The sequence below is a fragment of the Tupaia chinensis genome, unplaced genomic scaffold (genome assembly GCF_000334495.1).
Source record: "Tupaia chinensis unplaced genomic scaffold, TupChi_1.0 Scaffold000168_1, whole genome shotgun sequence".
NCBI lineage: Eukaryota > Metazoa > Chordata > Mammalia > Scandentia > Tupaiidae > Tupaia > Tupaia belangeri.
In genome coordinates, this window is record NW_006159643.1 from 137,906 (window position 1) to 148,900 (window position 10,995).

A 10,995-nucleotide genomic window follows, 5' to 3' on the forward strand; every position below is an offset into this window, starting at 1 on the left:
TAAGAATCTGTCTCATTCCAAAGTATGAGTGCGTGTCTAAAAATGGCTTACGTGTGAAATAAATTTAATAAACAAGCTAAAGGACAACCTGATATCGGTCCTGTGAAATGTACGTGTATACACTGCCAAAAACAAGACAGTGAAAAAGTGACAAAGTATTTGATATCATATGTGAATCAGACCTTTTGTTGAAGTACGACAATAAAATTTAAAGGGGGAAAATAACGCCTCTTCAGGATTGTATCATGAGAAAAAAATAACTAGATGTGAACTTAAAGGCATAATCTTGACAGCTCAGTACACCTGGACAAAGAAGATGATGACAGTTTTATGTTGGGATGTCCACTTAGGTCAAATCAAGTGAGGATGGGACAAGGCATGGCAATCCACAGCAGCTTGATTTAGTGGGTTCGTATACACACAAGCACACTTGGCCAATAGCTATATCAGTACCGCTGCCACAGCAGTTCAAGGCCCGTGAGAAGTCACAGAGCAGGAAAAGAACTACTCTATTAACTGAGAAAAAACTGGTCCGACCTGATCAAGCAGAACATTAGTGTGTGATGTCAAACTGACCTTAGGTATGGTTTCAAAGAAGCTCCAGGAACAGTTCACCCAGTTCCCTTCACTTTAATGGTACTTTTTGTGGTCGAAGGTATAAAAGCATAGTTCTGAAGGCTTACTCCTAAGGCAGACGAATGGCTGAAGTACTCAAACATCAGTATCTTTTCAAATGTGTTTATTAAGTCTCTGCCAGTTCTCTTTCAAAGTTCTTCTTCCAGGACACATACCTCAATCAAAGAGGATTTTCCTTTTGAGCCTTTCCATGAAGATATTATCATGAGTCAAGTCTCTCTCTTTTTTAGAGGAAACCATGGGATTTTGTTTGTTTATTCTATAAGAGAAAGAAACAGAAACAGAGACAGGCACCAAACAGGATCTTCATGCTGTGATAGCTCTCCAGTCTCAGCCAGCAGGATCATGGCCATGTACCTACTCAGGGAGGTCCTGGAACACAAACCCAGGACCTTCCCCATGTGGGTCCAGCTGCATTACCACTGCACCACTCTGTGGCCTCCAAATCAAATTTTCTTTATTTTTTTAAACAATTATTTATGTATTATTATTATTAAATTTGACCAGATAGAGAGAAAGAAAAGGTAAGAGAGAAGGCAAGTCACCAGGCCCAGGACTCAAACCACAGTAGACCATGTGGGAGTTCAGTGACCCAACCACCATACCACCTGTCGACCCCTTGAGTCTTCTTTAGTTTCACTGTGTCTCTGTATACAGATGAGGAGTGTGAAAGATCTTCGAAAAGTTCATAGACAATGCATATCATGAAAAGATCTATGCATGGATTTCAAAATGTTTGCACCAAATAAAAGGAAAAGGGACAATTTGTACAAGAATGTTCATAATAGCCTTCTACTTTAATTCCATTTTATGCAAACTTTTAAAAAAATCATTTTATTTAACTTTATTCATTCATTCATTCATTCATTTCAATTTGACCAGAGAGAGAGAGAAAGTCGCCAGGTCCGGGACTTGAACTGCAGTTGGTCATGTGGGAGTCCAGCACCCTTAACCACCAAGCTACCTTATGCAAACTTTTTGAAGTCTGCCTCATGGGTTGATGGTCGGGAAAGAAGTTGCCCCTCCAGAGTCTGTGAATTTTCTACCTTTGTAAGTCTAGAACCTCAACCTTGGCTTATCATAGGCTGATCAGGCCCTAAGAAAAACTGGCTCATGCATCCCAAACTCATGATAGGTTTGTAGCAGAAAATCAATTTAGTCATTTACAGAGAAAGAAATTTAGCAGCTAAGTGTAATGATATTTGTCTTGGTTAGTTTGTGAGTTCTCTTTCCATGAATGAAATCAGACAAAGATTAGAAGGTGGTTGTTGTGTGAGTATAAGTTATTGGTACAAGGAGAGGTATTTATTTACATATCGATCTGCCTAGAATTCCTTAAGTTCCTTTCAATGTTTATTCCTCTAAAGACCCAGCTCATAACTCACCTATTTGGTGAAACTCCTGCGCTGAGCTCTTGGGAAAAATTAATTACTCACCCTGGTAGGCTACCATAACTTTTTTACCTCCACTATAGCACCTCTGCTAAATGCTTGTCATTTTGCTTTTGTCTTTTTAAGAATTATTTTATTGAACTTTATTTATTTATTTTTAATTTGATCAGAGAGGGTCAAAGTGAGAGAGAGAGAGAGAGAGGAGAGAAAGTGAGAAAGAAAGCCACCAGGTTTGGGACTTAAACCACCATCAACCATGTGGGAGTCCAGTGCCCTTAAACACCACGTCACCTGCTGGCTCTGTAGTAGTCTTTCTAAGTCAAGTTTTATTTAGATAGATATTAAGACTCACTGAGAGAGAGAATCCTGTCCCTCAGCAGTGTCAATCCAGCCCACACATTCTATGAAGAATCCATGAAAGCCAGCTGTAGGCCACACCCAGAGCTTTAAGCTTTTGCCAGACTTACCTGTTCCATCTCTACCGCTCTTTGGCCTCCCCTTAGGCCCTGGCTCCTGCATGCCCTAGACTGCCTCCCTGTTTTAGTGAGCAGTCTGATCCCTCTTCCAGCACATTGATTTAGATTCTCCTGACTCATCTCTTATCCATCGTCTCAGCTTTCTTCTGCTAATCCTAGATTCCTACTTCTCAAAGGACCACCAGCAGCAGCAGCCTCATCTATGACTTTGTTAGAAATATACAATCTCAGGTCCTAGCACAACTGAGCCCCTAAATATTCATTCTCTTTGTTCATTTGTTTAATTTGCTATAGAGTGCATGTGCTTGCCAGAGAGAGAATCGTGCCACAATCGCTTCTCCCCCATTCTCCTCTCAGAATTTTGGGCATGTGTTTTTCAAGCTGCTGGGTCTAGGACTCAAACCATACAATATGCCATGTGGGATTCAGTTGCCTTAACCACCATGCCCCTGATTGGCCCTCAAAATTCGCATTCTACCCTCCTTCCCTGACTCTGCCCAGTAATCTGAATGCACATTAAATTGGAGAAGTTCTGTTTGTTTGTTTTAATTTATTTATTTTACATTTATTCACTGAACATCATCACAGCATAAAAAATGCATTTCCCATCCAGAATATAGTGGCTTAATCATACATGATATTATCAGCAAATAATTTTCCATTTCTTATTATATATATATATAATATATATTTTATTATTTTATTATATATATTATATTCATATATAATATATATATGTATTCTATTTCACCAATTCAGTCTCATATATTTTATCTTCTGTTGTGGTCCCATCTTTCAGTTTAAATTCTGAAAGATAACATTCAACTCTGGACTTGGCCCTACAATTAAGTTGCCCATTTTCTTAGTTTCTGAACTCTTATTTCTGTGTGCCTGACTTTAGATTTCCTGATACAGCACTCCCTTAAGAACTTCTTAAGAAGTTCTGGTCTGGTGTTGGTAAATTCTTCCAGGTTTTGTTTATCTGAGAACATTCTTGTCTTCTCTTCCCTTATGAAGGATAATCTTGCTGGATATAGTATTCTTGGTTGAAATTGTTTTTCACTCAACACTTTGAATATATTTTCCCATTCTTTCCTTGCTCGCATTGTTTCCAGTGAGAAGTCCACTGTTAGACTGATGGGATATCCTTTGTAGGTAACTTGACGTTTCTCTCTTGCCAATCATAGTATTCTGTCTTTGTGGTTACAATCTGGCTATAATGTGTCTTGGATAAGATCTTCTTAGGTTGATTCTATATGGGGTCTTTTGTATTTCTTGGGTCTGGATTCTTAAATGCCTCTAAAGGTTAGGAAAGTTTTCTTTCAGGATTTCATGGAATAGATTTTAATGTCATTCTTAGTCTCTTCACCTTCTGGGATACCTATTATCCAGATATTTGGACAGTTAATGGTATCTAGTATCTCTTGTATATTATTCTCATTTTGGGGGGCTATTTTCTCAGTCTTCATGGTGGATTTTTCTAGTCTAGTGATTCTGTCTTCTACATCTGAGATTTGATTTTCTGTATGATCTAGTCTGCTTTTAATACTTTCAAGGGAGGTTTTGACTTCTTGTATTATAGCCTTCATTTCCAACAGTTCCATTTGATTCTTTTTTATGGTGTTTATTTCCTCTTTCAGATTATGCAAGAACTTCCTCACCTCCTGGAACTCATCCATTCTTCTCTCCTGCCTCTTCTGAAGTTCATTGTCTCTCTTCTCTTATATCTCTGTTAGCTTTGTCACTATGAATATTCTGAATTCTTTACCAGACATTTCCACGAGTTCCATCATATTGTGTGTGGGTGAAGAAGAGTTATTCTTTCCTCTTGAGGGAGAGGTATTGTCTTTGTTTCTTATATTTCTTGTGCCTCTGAGTTGATTTCTAGTCATCTGATGGGTTATTTGTTTCTTCCTAATTTCTAGAAGTTCAATCTGAGCATTCAGGGGCATGCAGGAGGAGGTGACCTGCAATCTCTTTGCCATTCCATTTTTCTCCCTTTGTGTGGCAGATTCAGTGGGAATTGAGGAATATTTCGATCCTAATAGTATTCAGATGTTTGGCTATGGTTCCCTTAGATCTGTCTAGACCTTCAGTGGGTGGAGGTTGAGCAGCAAAGTGATGAAGTAAAAGAAAAAGGATATGAAAACAGAGAAAGAAAAAGGAGAGAGAGAAAAGAGGAAAAAAAGAAAAAAACCAACAACAACACATTTTTATTTAGTATTTTTTTTTAAAGAAAAAAATGAGGGGCCAGCAGGTGGCATGGTGACTAAGAGCTCTGAACTCTCACGTGGCTGACCGTGGTTCAAGTCCCAGAGCCAGCAGCTTGCTTTCTTTGCAGAGGTTTTTTTCTATAGGGCACATGCGCTCACCAGAAAGACTCAAAGAGACAGAAAGTAAGAAATCTCCCCCCACCCAGGGGGTTAGCCATGGCGCAATCCCTTCTCCTCCATTCTCCTCTCAGGATCTTGGGCATGCATGCACACGCACCTGGCGTGAGCTTAAAGCCACCGGGTCCGGGACTGGAACCGTGGTTGACTACATGGGAGTCCAGCCATTATGCCAACTACTTATCCTCCCAGCAGTTTGCTTTCTCACTCTCCCTCCCCCTCGTTCCTCTCTGGCCAAATTAAAATAAGTAAATAAATAAAATTAACTAAAATAATTCTTTAAGAAAAAAAAAAGCAAAAAATGAAAGCACTAGTTCTCAGCTCCCATGGAGGAATCAGTTTTCTTTTGCCCTTTCGCCTCTCCTAAATGGGAGGGAAGGAAAGGGGATTATTAGCAAGATAAAGGAGGATCTGAGAGCCAAGAAAATACTTTACTTTAAAATTTTTTTAAAAACAAAAAATTTTTAAAAACAAAAAGGCAGAGAGAGACAGAGAGACACAAAGAGACAGAGAGAAAGATACAGCTGGTCCTACTACTTGAGAATGGGACCTGGAGGGTGAATTCTTGGTAGAAAATCTTCATTTCTCTTGGTCCCTGAAAGCACTAGTTTTCTGAGAAGCTCTGTTTTAAATCTCTAATGATGCCCACTGTATCTGCCTCATGGCTTTCCTCTCTACCTTGTCTCCTGTTACTCGCAAACATTAACATCCATTGTATTAGTTACCTGTGACTGCATATAAAACCACCCCAACTTAGCAGCTTAGAAGAGCATCTATAATTTCATAGCTTCTGTGAGTCAGGAGTCCAGGTAAGACTTACCTCGATCCTCTGGCTCAGGGTCTCTCACTAGGCTGCAATCAAGTTGTTATCTGAGGCTGCTGGCCTCTATGGCTTAGCGGGGGAAGATCCGCCTCCAGCCTCACTAATGGGGATGTTGACAAGCTCAGGTCCTCATGGGTTGTCATATCTACAGCCTTGATTTTACACTGGTATTGGCCAGAGGCCTCCCTCTGTTCCTTTCCTACAGGGTCTCTCCACTGGGCAATTCATCACATGGCAACTGACTTCATCAGAGCAAACAAGTAAAAAAAGCAAGAGAAGGCAAACAAGATGGAAGCCAGAGTCTTTTTGTAACCTGATTTCAGAAGTGACAGCCCATTCTCTGTTGCTGTTTATTATTTGTTAGACATAAATCACTTTGTCTAGTCTACACTTGAAGGGGTGGGATTATACAAGGGTGTGACTAACAAGGAGCGGGGAGGGAATCATTGGGGTCTATCTCAGAAGCTGCCCACCACACCCATGTTCATTTTCACCCAATAGCTCGGCTGACTAGTTTTCACTTCAGTTACACACCTTTATGTCCATACCTGGGACCTCAGCACTGCTTGGAAATCTATTTTCTCCCAATTTTCACCCTCTGCTTGCCATATTGACCACAACTTGTATTGTCTCATCCCTTCACTCCTGTAGAACCATCCTTCACGGCAAATGTGACTACTTATCTTATTTAGCCTTTCCTGTTCTCATCTGCTAATGCCCTTCCACTCATACTCAAAGCACCAATCAGGCTTTCTATGGTATGCTTAGGGACATCAAGAAGGCTACTATGGCCAAAAACAAATGAAAAAATTGAGAGTCCTGAGAAATGAGATTTCTGCAGTAAAGTGGGGAGTATGTGTGCGGACTATAAAGGATGATGTAGATCTTTAGAATGACTGGATTCTTTCCCTCTAGATGAGGTAGGAAGCCATTTGAGCAATGGAAAATTTGAGCGAAGGAGTGACACAATCTGACTTACTGTTTCGAAAGGTCCACTCTGGAGGACAAGGGCAGGAGTAAGCTGAGTGGTATTCAGGATAACCCAGGTGAAAGATAACAGTGGCTTGGACTAAGGTGATAGTGATGGGGGAGGGGGGGTGGTAAAATGTGGTTAGAGATCATTAAAATATAACTCATGAGTAACTGCGACCCAGATGAAATTGGGTAGCATTCCTTGGATAGTTATCGATTTACTTCTGTTTACCTACTTTAGAGGAATTTTTCTAGTAATGCTTAGGGGCTGAGACTGTGATGGAGAAAGCAAAGATGACCACTTCGTTGGTGGGAACTGGTAAAGCTATCACAATAAGTAGCCAAAGATGATAATGACTTGGGCCAAGGTGACACCAGTGAAAGTGGTGAGAAGTTTCCAGAATATTGGTTTATTTTGAAAATAGAACTAACAAGATTTGTTAATAAATTGGGTATGGAATATAAGCAAAAGTTAAGAATCAGGATGACTCTATTGTTTTTCCTTGAAAAGTTGTACTTTCCATTAGTTAATGGGGGCTAGTAGATGGCATGGTGATTGGCTTACTAGACTCCCACATGGCTGACCATGGTTTGAGTCCCAGACCTGGCAGCTTGCCTTCTCACTTTCCCTCTCTCTCTCTCTCTCTCTCTCTGGTCAAGTTAAAATAAATAAGTAAATAAATAAATACAGTTAAATAAATAATTGAAAGACTTGGGCCAGCAGGTGGCATGGTGGATAGAGGCACTGGATTCCCACATGGCCAGCTGCAGTTTGAGTCCTGTACCTGACGACTTGCTTTCTCTCTTTCCTTTTCTCTCTCTCCCTGTATCTCTCTGGTCAAATTAAAAATAATAATAACAAGTAGAACTAACAAGGTAAATAATTCCTTTTAAAAAAAAAAAGGAAAGACTTTAAGAAGACCAGATTTGGTGGGAAAGATCAGGAGCGCATTTTTTTCTTTTTTTGAGAGGTTTTTGCTATACGGTGGATGTGCTTGCACAAAAGGCAGAGAGAGACAGAGAGACAGAAAGCGAGAAATCACCCCCAGGGGGAATGGCCACATCGCAATCCCTTCTCCTCCATTCTCCTCTCGGGATCTTGGGCATGCACACACATACACCCAGCATGAGTTTAAGCCACGAGGTCCCAGGCTCGAACCGCAGTCAACTACATGGGAGTCCAGTGACATAGCCATTACATCAACTGCTGGTCCCTGGGAGCACGTTTTAGAAAAATTTGCTATAAGGCATGTGCACTCACGAGAGAGAGAGAGAGAGAAAGAGAGGGAAAGTAAGAAACACCCCTGGGGGTACGGCTACCTCACAATCCCTTCTCCATTCTCCTCTCTGGATTTTGGGTACACACACACTTGGCCAGCATGCTTTCTGAGCTGCCCAAGTCCAGGACTCGGGCCATGTGGTGAGCCATGTGAGATCCAGCCACCTTAACTACCATGCCACTGGCTTGCCCCAGGAACGTAATTTTTAAGATACTGAGTTGGAGATACCTTTTGTAGATGCCAAGTTGGTAACTGAATATATGAAACTTTCCTTAAAGGGAGTTTTATGAGGTAACAACCCCAAATCTCTATAGATTACAGGAACAGATATTTCTTGCTCTTGTTACATGTGAACTACAGGTTGATTACCACTCTGCTCTAGGCTGTAGGCCAGTCATAGGTCTGACCAAAGTGTCTTCTAATTTGGAGTCTAGGCCGAAAGAACAGCCACTGTCTGGTACATGCTATACTTATGGCAAAAGCAGAAGCAAGAGAGACCTACTAAGCAATGCAATCCAGTTTAAAGCTTCTCCTTGCATGTGGCATATACCACCTACTTTGATTCCATTCCACTCTATTGACCAAACAAAAGAAAAAAATGAGGGGCCAGCAGGTGGCATGGTGACTAAGAGCTCTGAACTCTCACGTGGCTGACCGTGGTTCAAGTCCCAGAGCCAGCAGCTTGCTTTCTTTGCAGAGGTTTTTTTCTATAGGGCACATGCGCTCACCAGAAAGACTCAAAGAGACAGAAAGTAAGAAATCTCCCCCCACCCAGGGGGTTAGCCATGGCGCAATCCCTTCTCCTCCATTCTCCTCTCAGGATCTTGGGCATGCATGCACACGCACCTGGCGTGAGCTTAAAGCCACCGGGTCCGGGACTGGAACCGTGGTTGACTACATGGGAGTCCAGCCATTATGCCAACTACTTATCCTCCCAGCAGTTTGCTTTCTCACTCTCCCTCCCCCTCGTTCCTCTCTGGCCAAATTAAAATAAGTAAATAAATAAAATTAACTAAAATAATTCTTTAAGAAAAAAAAAAGCAAAAAATGAAAGCACTAGTTCTCAGCTCCCATGGAGGAATCAGTTTTCTTTTGCCCTTTCGCCTCTCCTAAATGGGAGGGAAGGAAAGGGGATTATTAGCAAGATAAAGGAGGATCTGAGAGCCAAGAAAATACTTTACTTTAAAATTTTTTTAAAAACAAAAAATTTTTAAAAACAAAAAGGCAGAGAGAGACAGAGAGACACAAAGAGACAGAGAGAAAGATACAGCTGGTCCTACTACTTGAGAATGGGACCTGGAGGGTGAATTCTTGGTAGAAAATCTTCATTTCTCTTGGTCCCTGAAAGCACTAGTTTTCTGAGAAGCTCTGTTTTAAATCTCTAATGATGCCCACTGTATCTGCCTCATGGCTTTCCTCTCTACCTTGTCTCCTGTTACTCGCAAACATTAACATCCATTGTATTAGTTACCTGTGACTGCATATAAAACCACCCCAACTTAGCAGCTTAGAAGAGCATCTATAATTTCATAGCTTCTGTGAGTCAGGAGTCCAGGTAAGACTTACCTCGATCCTCTGGCTCAGGGTCTCTCACTAGGCTGCAATCAAGTTGTTATCTGAGGCTGCTGGCCTCTATGGCTTAGCGGGGGAAGATCCGCCTCCAGCCTCACTAATGGGGATGTTGACAAGCTCAGGTCCTCATGGGTTGTCATATCTACAGCCTTGATTTTACACTGGTATTGGCCAGAGGCCTCCCTCTGTTCCTTTCCTACAGGGTCTCTCCACTGGGCAATTCATCACATGGCAACTGACTTCATCAGAGCAAACAAGTAAAAAAAGCAAGAGAAGGCAAACAAGATGGAAGCCAGAGTCTTTTTGTAACCTGATTTCAGAAGTGACAGCCCATTCTCTGTTGCTGTTTATTATTTGTTAGACATAAATCACTTTGTCTAGTCTACACTTGAAGGGGTGGGATTATACAAGGGTGTGACTAACAAGGAGCGGGGAGGGAATCATTGGGGTCTATCTCAGAAGCTGCCCACCACACCCATGTTCATTTTCACCCAATAGCTCGGCTGACTAGTTTTCACTTCAGTTACACACCTTTATGTCCATACCTGGGACCTCAGCACTGCTTGGAAATCTATTTTCTCCCAATTTTCACCCTCTGCTTGCCATATTGACCACAACTTGTATTGTCTCATCCCTTCACTCCTGTAGAACCATCCTTCACGGCAAATGTGACTACTTATCTTATTTAGCCTTTCCTGTTCTCATCTGCTAATGCCCTTCCACTCATACTCAAAGCACCAATCAGGCTTTCTATGGTATGCTTAGGGACATCAAGAAGGCTACTATGGCCAAAAACAAATGAAAAAATTGAGAGTCCTGAGAAATGAGATTTCTGCAGTAAAGTGGGGAGTATGTGTGCGGACTATAAAGGATGATGTAGATCTTTAGAATGACTGGATTCTTTCCCTCTAGATGAGGTAGGAAGCCATTTGAGCAATGGAAAATTTGAGCGAAGGAGTGACACAATCTGACTTACTGTTTCGAAAGGTCCACTCTGGAGGACAAGGGCAGGAGTAAGCTGAGTGGTATTCAGGATAACCCAGGTGAAAGATAACAGTGGCTTGGACTAAGGTGATAGTGATGGGGGAGGGGGGGTGGTAAAATGTGGTTAGAGATCATTAAAATATAACTCATGAGTAACTGCGACCCAGATGAAATTGGGTAGCATTCCTTGGATAGTTATCGATTTACTTCTGTTTACCTACTTTAGAGGAATTTTTCTAGTAATGCTTAGGGGCTGAGACTGTGATGGAGAAAGCAAAGATGACCACTTCGTTGGTGGGAACTGGTAAAGCTATCACAATAAGTAGCCAAAGATGATAATGACTTGGGCCAAGGTGACACCAGTGAAAGTGGTGAGAAGTTTCCAGAATATTGGTTTATTTTGAAAATAGAACTAACAAGATTTGTTAATAAATTGGGTATGGAATATAAGCAAAAGTTAAGAATCAGGAT